This window comes from Acomys minous, assembly GCF_964271855.1.
Source record: "Acomys minous genome assembly, chromosome: 14".
In the NCBI taxonomy this organism is placed as follows: domain Eukaryota; kingdom Metazoa; phylum Chordata; class Mammalia; order Rodentia; family Muridae; genus Acomys; species Acomys minous.
Window position 1 is genome coordinate 107,426,951 of NC_140496.1, and position 14,411 is coordinate 107,441,361.

General features: G+C 49.9%; 1 protein-coding gene across 3 annotated transcripts in view; it reads right to left on the reverse strand.

Annotated features, from left to right (window-relative positions):
* The window catches only part of ST6GALNAC3 (ST6 N-acetylgalactosaminide alpha-2,6-sialyltransferase 3), a 498,355-nt gene that overhangs the window by 445,959 nt on the left and 37,985 nt on the right, over positions 1-14,411 (reverse strand). The window contains exon 1 of one of the 3 annotated variants that reach the window (XM_084756396.1): positions 10,791-10,814. The exons of the other annotated variants lie outside the window; for them this stretch is intronic. The gene's annotated coding sequence lies outside the window, so the exon portion shown is untranslated. Of the gene's footprint in view, positions 1-10,790; positions 10,815-14,411 lie in introns of those variants that run through there. 3 annotated transcript variants of the gene reach the window in all.

Sequence of the window (14,411 nt, forward strand, 5' to 3'; positions counted from 1 at the left end):
ATGCTTAAAAAAACTTCATAGAAGGAAAATAAAAGAAGACTTGACAGGCTGCTTTTGAAGCCTTTGCAGAGCCAAAGGGGAGGAGGTCCCCGTCTCTCAGAGGTCTAGGGTGGGCAGAAGAGGGGGCAGAAGAGGGAGGGAAGAAGGGAGGGAGAGAGGGAATGGGAAGATAAGAGCGAGGGGATAACAATCAGGATGTAATCTGTAATTTTAAAATACCATTTTAAAAAGGGAAAGGAAACAAACTTTAATTTAAATCCATCCTAAGCAAGGGAGTAAAAAGAAACGCCACTTTCTGAATCTTTAAATCCTTTCTAAGCAGCAGTCAGTTTCCTAAGACTAGACCAGGTCAGCGATGCCTCAGGGCCCAGGACCAGAGGCCTGCTTGGCCAGCTGTAAAAGCTACTTACTGGTAGGAATTTTCTTTGGTTTGCTCATCTGCATCAGACTTTGGGGGCACGCAAACCCACATACAGTGATCACGACCATTGTTGCTTTTCTCTCTCCTTCTCCCTCTCCCTCTCTCTCCAAAAGAACCAAGGTAGAATTAGCTTGGGAACTCACCACTGAATCACAGAAAATGCCACATAAGATTAAAATTGAGTTTGTCAAACCCTCACACATTACCAAGCCTTGGAAATGCTCTTATTTGTAAGCTGTACATCAATGAACAGGCAGTCCACTGACGACAAAGCTACTCTGGAGAAAGTTTGTCTCTTGACAGAAATAAACACATTTTACACAGCCACTGTGCAGGCTCACCCCATGGACTACACTTGTGGAATCTGGTCTCTGGAAGTGCACTTGTAAGAGGCCTGCAGCTGTCTTTTTACTGGCTGTTTGCAAGGACAGAATAACTTGCAAAGCAAAGGAGCTGTGGTGAGAGTCCCCCAAGTCTGACAGCTGATGGTGCTGAATTCCAGGCCAGGAGAGGGAGAGTGGATTCCTGAAGATCACTCCAGAGCAAGCAGGAAGCTGAGGCTTTGCCCTAAGGTACAGCGTGGACCGAGCCCTCAGCCAAGCCCCCTAAGATCACCTCGCTGCACTCCACTCCACAGAGGGCCACTGTGGTGCTGGAACCAGTTATGTGACCCCGAGATCGGAGTAGAGCCCATTTGTGGAAACAGATGCCAAGAGAGAAGGCAACTGTGGTGTTGCTGGCACACTGGGCAGAAGCTCCCTCTCCCCCCTTGCCCCCAAAGGAGGAGTAATTCTTTCTGGGTGACAGTCCACTATGAGTCAAGTCCATCCCTGGATGCTCAGTTTACACATGGACTACTTAAGTAGGAACAGTTTATAGCTAATAAGAGTCACAGCCCAAGAACACGCCGAGGAGTGGCTTAGTCAGCAAAGTGTCTGCCACAGAAGAGTCTGAAACTTTGCACCCACGTTAAAAAAAAAAAAAAAGTTAAAAAGCTCTGTTGGAGCTAAAGAGATGCCTCAGCAGTTTCTTGCAGAGGACCCAGGTTCGAGTCCCAGTGCCCACATGACAACACATAGCTGCCTGTGACTCCAGCTCTGGCGGATGTGACTCTCTCCTTCTGGCCTTCATGCACAAGTGATAGACACGCATGAAGGCAAAACATCCATATGCATAAAATAAATAAAACTAATTTCTTAAAAGCTGGTTGTGTTGTCAATACATAGAATCTCAATTGACAGGGTACTGACAACCAAATGACTTAAGACTATGAAGAATTTTGTGTGAGGGATCAAACATGCTGAGGTGACAACTGGGGTGTGGCATATACAACCTCAATCACTCACGGAGTTCTCACAGCAAAGGGCAAACACAGAATCCCTTTGGTGTCAGGCTCTGTTTCACAATGAGGCGTCCACCTGCTGCAGGGGCATCAGAACCCGTCACTGTGCCCATCACCAATGAAGGCAGAGCCAGCCCCAGGGAAGCAGTCCCTGTAAATGCAGAAACCAAGAACGTGGTACAACCTTGGGATTCCTGCCAGCAAATCCAAGGAGAACAAGAACCAAAGTTCTGATTGCACTGACCACACTGCTGCATTCCTCTGTGTGCCACAGCGCCACCTGCTGGAGATGGAGGGAAGAAAGCCGGTGCTGCCACAGCTGCCTGAAGGAAGCTCTGCTGAGAGTCTGAGCCCTTCACGCAGTCCACGCAGACCCAGCTTCCTCCCCAGCACGTTACAGAGCAGTGGGGGCCCGATTCCATCACAAAAGGAAACCATAACCAACGGGGGCATCAAGAAACATGATTACAAAGGTGGGCACCTCACTGCAGCTGTCTGGGAGCTCACTTGGCACTCCATACAAAGGCAGCAGCCCTTGGATGCATTTTGGTAAACAGTGGCCTTGGGGGTGGGGCGGGGGTGGGGGGAGGGCCAGGGTCAGATCAAGCATTTGCCCAGCTATGCTACACCCGAAGAACTCCAATCTCAGTGTGTTCGGCCATTCCTTTTCTTGTCTCCCTGTGAAATGTGGAGTCTTGCTTCTCTCTTGGTTTGCTTTGTGTGTATATGCATGTATATATGTGAAGGCAGAACACACGTATATGTAGAAGCCAGAGGAAGGCTTCTGGTTTGCCTGCCTCTAATGCTCTCCACCTTATCTTCTGAGATAAGGTCTCTCTCTCTCTCCTTCTCCCTCTCCCTCTCCCTCCCTCTGAACACAGGGCTATGTCAGCCAGGCTGGCAGGCCAGTGGGCTCCTTCCACCCACTTGTTTCCACACCCCGACAGCCACATCACAGGGTTGCAGGAGTGTGCAGCCATGCCCAGTTGTCTACAGTATGAACCAGAAGAGGCTCCTACGGCTTATTTCCTGACACACACCAGCACTTTGGACAGGGATAAATGTGTCATCTGTCTCGTTACAGGCTGTCTCCTGGCAGGGACAGCACAGATGGGCTGATTAAGGTACCCGGTCACACCCTGCTGGGGTTACCTTGGCCCCGAGGGTAAATGTTTTCTTGTAGGCCTCTATGGGCAGTATACTGCCTTCCTCCTGGAGACGTGTCTTGTGTCCTTGGAATACTACGGTGTGAAACAGAAGGACGCAGGGATCCTATTCTGCTGGTGTTTTCCTGGGGCCAAAGTAATGGTTGGTTGCACTGGGTTTCGAAGCATACAGGTGCACTAGCATAAAATGACAGTAAACACCTCCACAGACACAGAGTGAAGAGCTAATGCTGTAGCTCCAGTCAGCAGGGCTAGCAGAGCTCATCACCCTTGCTAGCGAAAGTGCTGATGGGAGAGGCAGCGTGTGCTTTGGAGCACCTGCTGTCAGCAGAGGCTGGGTCATTACCAACACCTCATCAGGCAGAACCATTTCAGCAGCACATGTGGAAGTATTCCAGCGGCGGTGTGGGGCAGGGAGGGACGGGCGCACTGGTCCTTCTAGGCATAGCATTTCTGTTTCTTTCTGTCTCATTTATTTCCCCCTGGTATTGTAATGAGGCAACCCACTGTCTGACATGTCCTCCCAACCATTACCCTAGACCTAACACATTCCCGCATCTGGACTTCCAATGGTGCCCAGATTTCTCTTCCTGGTTAGGAGAAGTCTTTGTTTTGGGTGTACCTTTCCCGTTTAAGTGCGTATGCCAAGGTAACTGGCCTGCCCGCCTTTGCTGTCTTCCGCTCTCACAGCGGGGCAAGGTAGTCTAGGCAGTCCCACTTCCTGTGATAGCTACCCCAGGGGACTCACTACGCACAGGACTGTGACACACCTCAGCGCTCTTCTTGCTCTTTCCTCTTGCTGTGAGTACCACTCAGTTCCCCTCAGAACCTGTGGGCTGACCCTCTGTGCCTCTCCCACGCTGGGTGACATCCTCCCCGGGCTGGACTCCTCAGCAAGGACTTCCCCCATCACACGTGCTGTGTTGTCGAGCTGTGACTATTGGGTGACAACCTGAAGCAGGACCAAGAAGGGCAGCAAGAGAATGAGGACAAATGTGACTCCTGTACGGCCACAAACGTGATCCCAAACTGTTAAGGGGCCCCCGTAAGGTCATGGGTACCACTGAAGGGTGCGAGTGTGGCCACCTGAGGCAAGTTCGGGGCACACGCTATATAGTTCCTGGGCTGAACAGAAGATATGACTGCCCTCCACATCAAGCAAACCACCTCACTGTGCCACCTCAGAATACAGCTGTCAGTGGCGCGTTACAAGGATGTCTTGCAAATTTTACTCCACCCTTTGGATGCTACCAAAAATAATACAAATGAGGACGTAATGGCATATTCCCTGTAAAATATTAAACACAATGAATGCACAAGCCTATAGGGTATGCTATGTCATAGCATGGTAAGACATTAAGAATAGGTATGTCCCCTTAACACATAATATTTACTGGAATTAAAGACAGAGAACCTTGGCTTGATTTCCACTTCAGAAATCTACACTTTGAGTACAGCACTCCTTCCGTATCCCTGAGTTTGCATGAGGCCCCAGCAGCTCTTCCTAAGAGAGCAGGAAGTCAAAGCAGACACACAGTCCCCTCCTGCTAATAAATGTATTAGTAGTGGCCAACTTTTTCATGTTGACCAGAAGCCCCGGGACAGCCAATCTTTACCTCAGCAATCTGTTGGCCACCCGTGCTTCTGAGGTCCCCTACAGAGCATCTTCACACCTTGAGAGTGCCGCAAGCCTTGGGAGGGGGTTACAAGTGCAGAGTCATGGTGACTCAAGATGTGAAGGAGACGTACTTGGTGGACTCACTCGAGAAGGCAGTGACAAGGCATTTATCAACCTCCCCAGGGCAGCTGGTTGCAACTAAGCCCCTCAGAATACGCAGTCCTCTTCCATTTCTGGCACACATGCAGGGGAGAGGGTATCATCCCTGCACATCAGACTCACAGGAATACCAAGTATGAGGTCATCTGTCCAGTGCAAGCAGAGAGCTGGGAATCTGCAGTGGCTAACACCACCCACATGACTGGACCTACAGTCACCTAGGAAACAGGGCCTGCCCCTTAGTGTTATCCACCCTGGAAAGGCTTAGGCTAAATGTGTGGTGTGTGGCAACCTCTCACGTGGTGTGCAGCAACCTCTCACGGGCTGAGTATCACTCATCATGCTAACTGTGACGGCACAGCCTCCTGCTGCCTCCATGATGGTCCTGTGCACTCCAACTGTGCGCCATCCCAAGACCCTCCTTCTTTCTCCAGGAAGCTTTTGTCTGACACTGTGTCACAGGAGAGGCTGGCCCCGGGTCCCCACCTCGTCCCCGCTACATGCTGTTCCTCAGAGCAATCTTTATGAAAGGGCTTTATGTACGAAGGGTTCTCACCTGCCTGGGGACATACCTTATCAGGAAACTATTTGCTTATAGTATAGGGGACTTGGTGGGGGAAAACGGGAGGGAAAGGGAAAGACTTCCCCATTAAGGGAATTAATTACTTAGCATGTTTTGTCCTTAGTCATGAACTGCATTTGAAACAGGGCCCAAGGTACATGTGCACATGGGAGGAAGAGGATATAGAGAAAAGATCACTGAGGAGGGGAGAATGTGGGGTGGGGGGAGTTGAGAGAACAGATGTGCCTGCTTTAGTTTCTCTTGAAATATTAGAAGTAAGTCCTTACCAGCAAGACTCTTGAGACAGACTTCTAAAATCATCTCTCTCAAGGCCAAGTGATGAGGCCGTTTGCCATCTTGGGGTGGAGGGAGTTCTATATTAACTTATGTCTTGAAAATCCAGTCAGGTTTCCAGACCAAACCCCAGGGGACCTGCTGCCTCCACCAGCACGCGAAAGATTTACACTAACTGAATCCGGCTTTCCACAGGGCCCCACTCAATCGACTCATCCATCTAAATGGGATTCTAGCACAGAGGCACAGAATGAAGGTGGGAGGCGGTGCGGTGAGTGCCAGAGAGGACCTGGCCGGGCACACGTGCACATCTGACAGGCAAAGCCTCATCCGGAGACGGCAAGCATCACTCCCAGATCCTCAAGGCCAGAGGTAGTCAGCTGAAAACGCTCAGAAGCCACATAGTGGGGTGTCCTGTCCACCGACGGGAAACGCATGCCCTGTCATGCTCTGATCCCAAGTGTTCTAGGTACTGAAATAAGATGACAGCAGTGGCTGTTTGACTCTTTCCAGAGGGATCATGGGTCCTCGTACTGCCAGTTGAAAATGGTTTAGTATGAACCCGAGCCCCAGGGCTGGACAGGGTGCAGGGTCAGCACTGTGAGGAGCCCACCAAGGAGGCCTTAAAAAAGGAAGTGAAGAGCCGACCAGATGCCAGTGCTGAGCAGTCCACAGTGCCAAGCACCTGACCGGCAGCCCCAGAAGAGAGGAGCCAGGAAACCAATTTGTTGGCCCTTTCATGGCAAATACAGGACCCAGCAGGCACGAGACTCCTTGGCTGCTCCTGCTGAAGTAAGCTCAGAGAGGTGCTGTCCCAGAAAAACGCCATGCAAGCTACATATATGGTTTTAATTTTCTAGTAATAGCTTTAACAAAAAGTAGAGACAAAACAAGTAAGATTAACTTTGACATCTCACTTAATCCACACATATAAAATATTCAAGTAACCAATATAAAAAGTATTAATGGACTACTTTATCTTTGTTTTTTTACAATGAACAAGGGCTCGCTACAAAAAAAAAAAAAAGAGCTAGAAAGAATTACAAATCCAGATGGAGAAACTAGGACAGTTGAGGAACTTTATAAAAGTGTTTTTAATTAATTTCTTGAGAATTTCTTACAATATATTTTCACTATGCCACTCCCCACTGCTTTGAACTCCTCCTAGTTGCACCCCCACCTCTCCTCTCCTTTCTGACTTCATGGAGGTTCTTTCATAGACACAGTCACAAAAGGGAAAAGAAAGCTGGGGCAGGCAGACCGTGTTCTGTGCTGAGCATTATAGCAAATGGTGCCTTCTTTGAAATGGAAATCAGATGGGCACCTGTCAGGAAGTCAATACACCATAGCAGAACCTAGGCAAAGCACTGCATGGCTCCATCAAGGGGCTGCTGCATCCTGCAGGGTCAAGTGGAGCCAGGCTGCAGCCCACCATGGAAGCCAGCCCCTCCTGGCCTGGTCAATGCTATCTAAAATTACTTCTGCCCAGAACTGTTCAAAATCTTTCAGTCACCCTGACAGAGAGGGCATGACTTTTCCAGGATGCGATGCTAACTGCATTTCCCGCCTGACTGGACTCTCCAGCAATCAAGCTGCTCCTGGGAGGAGGAATGAGATGAGGGGAAGGCCCACTGAGGGTCACCTTGCCCTCCGGCCATCAGCCGAAGTCCATTTAATGCCGGCTTCCTCCCTACTCCAGCCTCTGAGCCTCTTGCTTCTGCGTGAGAAGCTAAGATTAGTCTTTTGCTCTTTGGAGAACACCTAAAGTTGTTAGAAACTTTGTCCTGAGAGAGCACGAGAATAAATAAAGAAAACAGTGACCCTGGAGCCTGTGAAGTGGAAGCCAGTTCCCACCTGTCCCTGGTTTACCAACCACCACAGGCCATGAGCACCCAGGACACCTATTCGCACTCTAGCAATAACACTGGATTAGACTGTTAGTGTTTGACCTCTCTCATGCATGTGAATGTGTAGACACACACACACACACACACACACACACACACACACACACACACACACACACGGAAAGAAAGGATGAGAGGGAGACTATGAATGAATGGTGGCCACAGGGTTAACAGACCAGGCTTTGATGAGAAATTAACATTTGTTAGCCATGTGACCTTGTGCAAATTACTTGACCTCTGGGAGTGAGCTTCCTTTCCAAAAAAAAAGAAAAAGAAAGGCTCGGAGAATAGCTGTCTGTACTTCTCAGAGAATTAAAATGAGTTAATGTAGCGAAATCAGTTCATGAGAAGTATAAATTAGTAGAAACTTGCCTGGAGCATGCTGGGAACCACACACGTGGTGACTGTCATTTGCCACATCACTATGCTGTGCCCAACAAGTGAGCACTGTGATTACCAGCTGCATATTGAAATATCTGCTCCTTCCCTTCCAAGCTAACTTCCTTGTTACCTCACCGTGCTGGCTTTTCCTGACCAATGCCCACACCAAGCCCCTGCCTGGACAAAATGCTCACACACTGACAGAAAGATGACAACGCTCTCTGGACAGCTTCCTTGCCCTCCCATTCTCAAAGCACTGGAACCGCACACAGCAGCTGTCCCGGCAGCTCCCTAAGCACTACCACGTGTGTCAGTCACCAAGACGCCCAATCAAAATGCAGAATGGGATTCAAGAGGTCTGGGCCTGGGGTCCTCAAGCTAAGGGGCCTCAAGGTGAGGTCCACCACCCACGTGACCACTGCACAGATGGTGCCCACAGCTCCTCCAGGGCAGGGCACACTCTGCCTCTTCCAGTGACCTGAGCTTCTGGCACACAAGAGGCTGCTCAAGCAGATTCAAGCTGAGCCGATGGAGGTGCTACTGCCTGCTCCCAGGCTGCAGGCTCCTCTTTGGTGAGGGAGACCTGTTTGGAGGTTCAGGAGTATAGTCATCCCCACATTAAACACACCCCAAACCTGTGCTTAGGCAGGGGGCTTCTCTGAGTTATGCAAACACTGTGTGCAATGCCTCCCTCTTGTGAAGAGGGCAACCCTGAGTGGGCGTGGACAGGGCAGGATGCTGCCAAGGAGGGAAATGACTGGCAAACAGATCGGTGCCTTGGAGGAAAGACCTTCACTTGGGAAGCAAGGAAGGAACACTGGCCTGTCTGCCTTCGCCCTTCCCAGAAGATACAGGCTGTATCTCCCCCATGCTCACCAATACTTATAAAGGGGCCAAAGCCTAAAGAACTTGTGCATGTGACGTCACACCTTTCCTTACCAGCTTATGAAGAGGACACATAGCAGAGAGGGCACACCACAGTCAGAACAAGGCCAAGCCCTAAAGTCAAGGCTTCATCCACTGAGCTCTCACCTTACACAGCCATCATTCCGGGTTCTAAGATGCTGCTGCCCCTGACCTTGTGAAGGAGCCTCTTCCACAGGAAGGTACACAGTGCGCATGTGTGTAACACACTGTGTGTTGTATGATGTGCCTGGCTATGAAAACAAAGTAGGCAAACTGACAGGATCAGGGCAGTGAGGATGACAGGAAACAGGGCAATGAGGGGTAAAGTTTAATCAGAGGCGTGAAAAAAAAAGAAACAATAACAAAAAAAACAAAAAACAAAAAACAAAAAAGGACAGAGCCATGCCAGTATCTCACAGGAGACCATCCTGGACATGATGGACAAACAGCAAGCAGGGGCTGAGGAGGCAGTTCAATTAGTAAAGCATCTGCCTCCCAATCCATGTGAAAAATATGGTGGGAGGCACCTATGATCTCAGTGACAGGGAGAAGAAAGGGAGGCTGGAACATTCCTAGATGTCCACTGGCCAGCTAGCCAGACCAATAAGAGACCCTACCTCAAACAAAAGGTAGGAGGTCCCTGAGAACTGACACCTGAGGTTGTCCTCTGCCTCTTCACGTGACCACACACAGACAAACAACAACAAAGTAACAAGCAGGAGGGCTGGTGAGGCTGCAGACAGATAAGGGAGCAGCAGCGTGCAGGGCTCAGTGAGGGCTGGAAACGGCAGGAGGAGTCTGGGAGCCGTCCTCTGAGCAAAGTGTTCACAAAGAGTCTGAGGGGCGGGTGGGAGAGATCCAGCACCATTTTCAAATGCGCGGAGTGTGGAGAATGGAAATCAGGGGGCAGGATGAGAGTGGAAGACCAGAGAGGGGAAGTTGGCATCAACAGTCCAAGTGAGAGAGCATGGAGGCCAGGCAGTAATGGGGGTGGGGTGGGGGGAATCCCAGCAGAATGTGCTGGTGGACTGATGGATGAAGGACAGGCACTCCTTCACTTAGACCTAGACCCTGCTGGAGCAAAGCAAACAGTGGCCCCCACAGACGCCCGATTCATAACCTCCAAAGCTTGGAAGTGAATTACGTGCCGTGACTAAAGACAGGCTTCAGAGACAGAAACATAGGGATCTTGTTATTGAGTGTTGCTGAGATAACGAGTGGAAGAGGGTATCGATGTAACCAACGGTTTATCACAAAGGAAAAGTGGATACAGGTGGACCAGAGTTACAGAGAGGAAAAAAAAAAGTGATGACGAAACGGAGCTGAGAATGATGCAGATCAAAGATAAGCAAAGAAACAGTAGGTCCACCACAGCCTCCAAAAGGAACCCAGCGCCCTGGGCCCTGGGGTCTCCCCATGTACAGCTGTGGATGTACACCCTCTGCTGCTATAAGTTGATGCCCGTTTGCCACACGAAGCCGAATAAAGTCAGCAATGCCCCTGATTGGGCCAGAGAGCCTGGAGCTCTGCTGTGGGCCAGCTGTGCCTCAGAGGCCTATTTCCTGCCCAAGTTGATCAAACACCCTCCGTCCCTAACTCACAGGGAGAGCAGAGTTTCCCATGACCTTGAAATATGTCCTTCGGTTTCCCCAAGCTTCAAAATCGTCTGAAAAAGCAGTCAGATCTTGTTTTCCTCTAGGACCCAAAGAGACTGACCCTCCATGCAAGCGTTCACAGTGAGCTGCTAATGTGAGGCATTTGTTACTGCTGTAAGTCAGTCTCTAGCCCAAAGGCAATGGCAGTTATTTCTTACAGGGCCCCTTCCATGCCTCCTGTTGCCACAAAGCTCATTATATGCTGCCAGGCTCCACAGAATGCAGAGAGCAGCATTCAGGACAATAAACAGCTACAGTTTTCAAGGAAATACCAGATCACGCTGGACATATCCAGTTAATTAAACCACGAGGAGTGCCCCCCCCCCTTTCTGCTCTGAGGTCGAGGTCGGCCATTCTCCATCCAGCCTTCCTTCCCTACCTGTGATGAGCCAAGGGACGGTTATCTCCAGCTGAAGAAGCTCAATGCGGGCTCCTTTCATCCATCCTGTGTCACCAGCACTCGTCAGGGCACACTGGGTGGAATGGGACGCTAAGCAGCCAGTGCTCACTGAACCTGCTCCTCTTCACATGCTCCTGTGCCCAGGAGGATGACATCTTCTCTACAAAGATGGAGTCACCCGGTGCTTAGCAGTGTGTACGCATCGGTGCCCAACTTGTTTGACTCCCACACTCGCTGTACTGGCTGGTTCCGTGTGTCAACTTGACACCAGCTAGAGGCATTGGAGAGGAAGGAACCTCAGTTGAGGAAACGCCTCCATAAGATCCAGCTGTAGGGCATTTTCTTAATTACTGATCATTAGGGACGGCCCAGTCCACTGTGGGAGGGGCCATCCCTGGGCAGGTGGTCCTGGGTTCTATAAGTAAGCAGGCTGAGCAAGGCATGGGGAGCAAGCCAATAAGCAGCACTCCCCCACGGCCTCTGCATCAACTCTTGCGTCTGGGTTCCTAACCTGACTTCCTTTGGTGATGAATAGCGATGTAGAAGTTTAAGCCAAATAAAGCCTGTCCTCCCTAAGTTGCTTTTTGCCATGGTGTTCTGTCGCAGCAATAGAAACCGTGATTAAGTCACTCATCAGCTATAAGACAGAGACATGGTCAGCCTATTACTTGGTACTATGGGCTCACCAAGGGCTTGCTAACTGACCACCTATAATCATTAATTATATGGCTACAACTTTTGTTGTTTTATTTATTTGCATATTTATGTATTACGATATGGAGAAGTTTATAGTAGAAGTGTGGGGAGAGCAGGAAACGGAGGGCGCCCCAAGGGGTGGGGGAAAGATCATTATGTAAATTTCACCCAAATGCTTTTCTTAAACAGCCTAACATGTGATGCCCCGAGTCTACATTTTGAAAAAGTCAGTAAAACCTATTCTCTTCCAATAGCTTTTAAATACTAAAGGCGGCTTTCGTTTCACATCCTCTCCAGAGCAAATGCGTCTTATTCTCTTCCCATCTGTCTTGGTTAGGGTTTCAATGCTGTGAAGAGACGCCATGACCATGGTTAACTCTTATAAAGGAAAACATTTCACTTGGGATGGCTTGCAGTTCACTACCACAGCAGGAAGCACGGCAGCGTGCAGGCAGACGAGGTACCACAGAGGAGCTGAGAGCTCTACACCTGGATCAGCAGGCAGCAGGAAGAGGAAGTGGGACACTGGGCCTGGCTTGAGCATCTGAGACCTCAAAGCCCACCTCCAGTGATACACTTCCTCCAACAAAGCCATGCCCACTCCAACAAGGTCACGCCTCCTAATAGTGCCCCTCCCTGTGGGCCTGCGGGGGGGGGGGGGGGGGGGCGGCATTTTCATTCACCACCACATCATCCATATTAGCTACAAAGTAACTAACAAAAACAACTTTAGGAAGGGAAGAGTTCATTTTGCCAGGGATCATGGTGGTCCAGTGGTCATGGGGAAGGCATGAGAGGCAGCAGGCCACACTGCAGCCAGTGTGACAGCCACACGGCAGAGAGTGACAGCTCCTGCTGCTCAGCCTGCTTTCTCCTTTTGATTCTGTCTAGGCCCCCAGTCCATGGGATGGTGACATAAATGTTCCGGCTGAGTCCTCCCACTGGTCTATAAATTTTCTTACAGACATGCCCAGGTTTGTCTCCTAGGTGACTCCGAACTGGTCGAACTGTCACTACTGGCAACTACAGCATCCCACCACAGCCCTCAGGACTCCTGCCCATCCACACTGCTTGTTCTTATACTTATGTTTGACCACTGTTTTCCCAAAAGGCAGCTGGCACACCAGGGTCTGAAACAGTTCTCAGATCTTGGATCTACAGAGCACCCTTCCTTGTCTTCTGGTAACAAAACTGAGACACCCCTCCAACCCTTGTCCTTGAATGGAATTAAATGTCCATAAGGGGATTATAAACTCAGCTTTCCTGCAAAACTTCACCACTGAGCAAGAAAAAAACAGTAAACTGTAATCTGGTCACAAGGAGATTTCAACAGGAAATGTGAATAATAAAAAACGTATGTATGATTTGGGGAATCGCAGTGCCTTACCAGTCCTCCCATATTCACAAGCGTGGAGGTTGGAGACACTCTCACCTCCCCTTTCGCAAAGTCCACGCTCCTCCTGCGTGCAAATCCAGGGAGGCAGCGACTGCTGCAGGTCCTCCGCAGGTGGCTACGTCATCACTAAGGCAGAAGACGGAGGGGGGACTGGCCTTGCACCCCAGCTCCACCAGACAGGGCCTGACCTGCCATCTGCCATTCATTTGGTTTTTCATTTCCTGTCTACGAAACCTGCTGCGTAGAGACGGTTAAGTCAGGAAAGATGCTTTCCCACTGAAGTTCTCAAGTTATGGACACATGCTTTGGAGAAGGCAGAATGAAAAAGCCAGAGCGCTCATCAAACTCCAAGTGCTGTGATCATTGCTGTGTACAATAATATCTATAGCAACTGCTGCTGCCTGAACCCTCACTGGGTGACTAAGTTTTACTGCACTGAACCATATTTGCATGAAGCACTCTTGTCATTAGAAAGTTGTGACGCAGAAGGTGACGCGCAGGTGATGGAGCTCTGCTGGCAGAGTGCTTTCCTAAGACATACAAAGCCCTGAGTGCTGCCCTCAGCACTGCATAACCTGGCACTGTGGTGCATTCCTGTAATCACTGCACTGGGGAGATGGAAGGAGAATATGAGGTTGGGGTAGCCTAGGCTACATAATGAGTCTGAGGCCAGCCTGGGCTGCTGCTTCAAAACAAACAAGCAAACAACACCAGAAGGGTCAGATAACTCACTTGAAATAGTCGGCACACTGTTTCTGGTTATTAAGCAGCCATACCGCGGTGTGGACTGGTCTCTAGTTTGCCCATCTGTGGGTTAGACTTCCTCAGAGCTCACCTACCATTGACAAAGAACGTCCATCAAACTGGAGGCGGGCACTCCAGCAGGAGCAAGCTGAATCTGTGGGGCTGCCTGCTCTGAGCCGGACAGCACTAGGAAAACAAAGCTGACCAAACGCATAAGTAAGCCACACCTCAGGGAGATGGTAGCAATATTTCTGTTTACACCTTCTAGAAGGATCAGATACTTGTGGGCTATAAAGACACAGAGCAGAGTAGACAGTGGAGGTCAGAGTCTAGCTAGCTCTTACTGTGTCCTCACATGCAAAGCCAAATTTGTGTTTCCTGGGTGCTCCTGTTTACACAGCAAAGGCCCTTCCACTGTGTTTCCATTCTCAGCAAACAAGAGATGAGCCTGGCTTTTCCTGACCCTTGCTGGTCTTAATCTAAACTAGACAGCAAGCGACTTGCTGTAAAATTAACAAGGTCCGTGGACCTCTAAATCAGAAGATGGTCCTGAGGAGGAGTCATCACAAGTGTCTGCCAACATCTGCATACATAGGAAGTAATCTTACGCTGGTGGCAGCCACTACTACTGCTGGGAGACGCAAGAAAGGGGTATTATTAGCGTGTTACAGCATCAAATGCTTGCGTGGATTCTGGGGAGACCAGAAGAGCTTGAAGCTCCTCAAGGGCCCAGGAAACACCCCCTCCCTCCACTGTAGCTCACG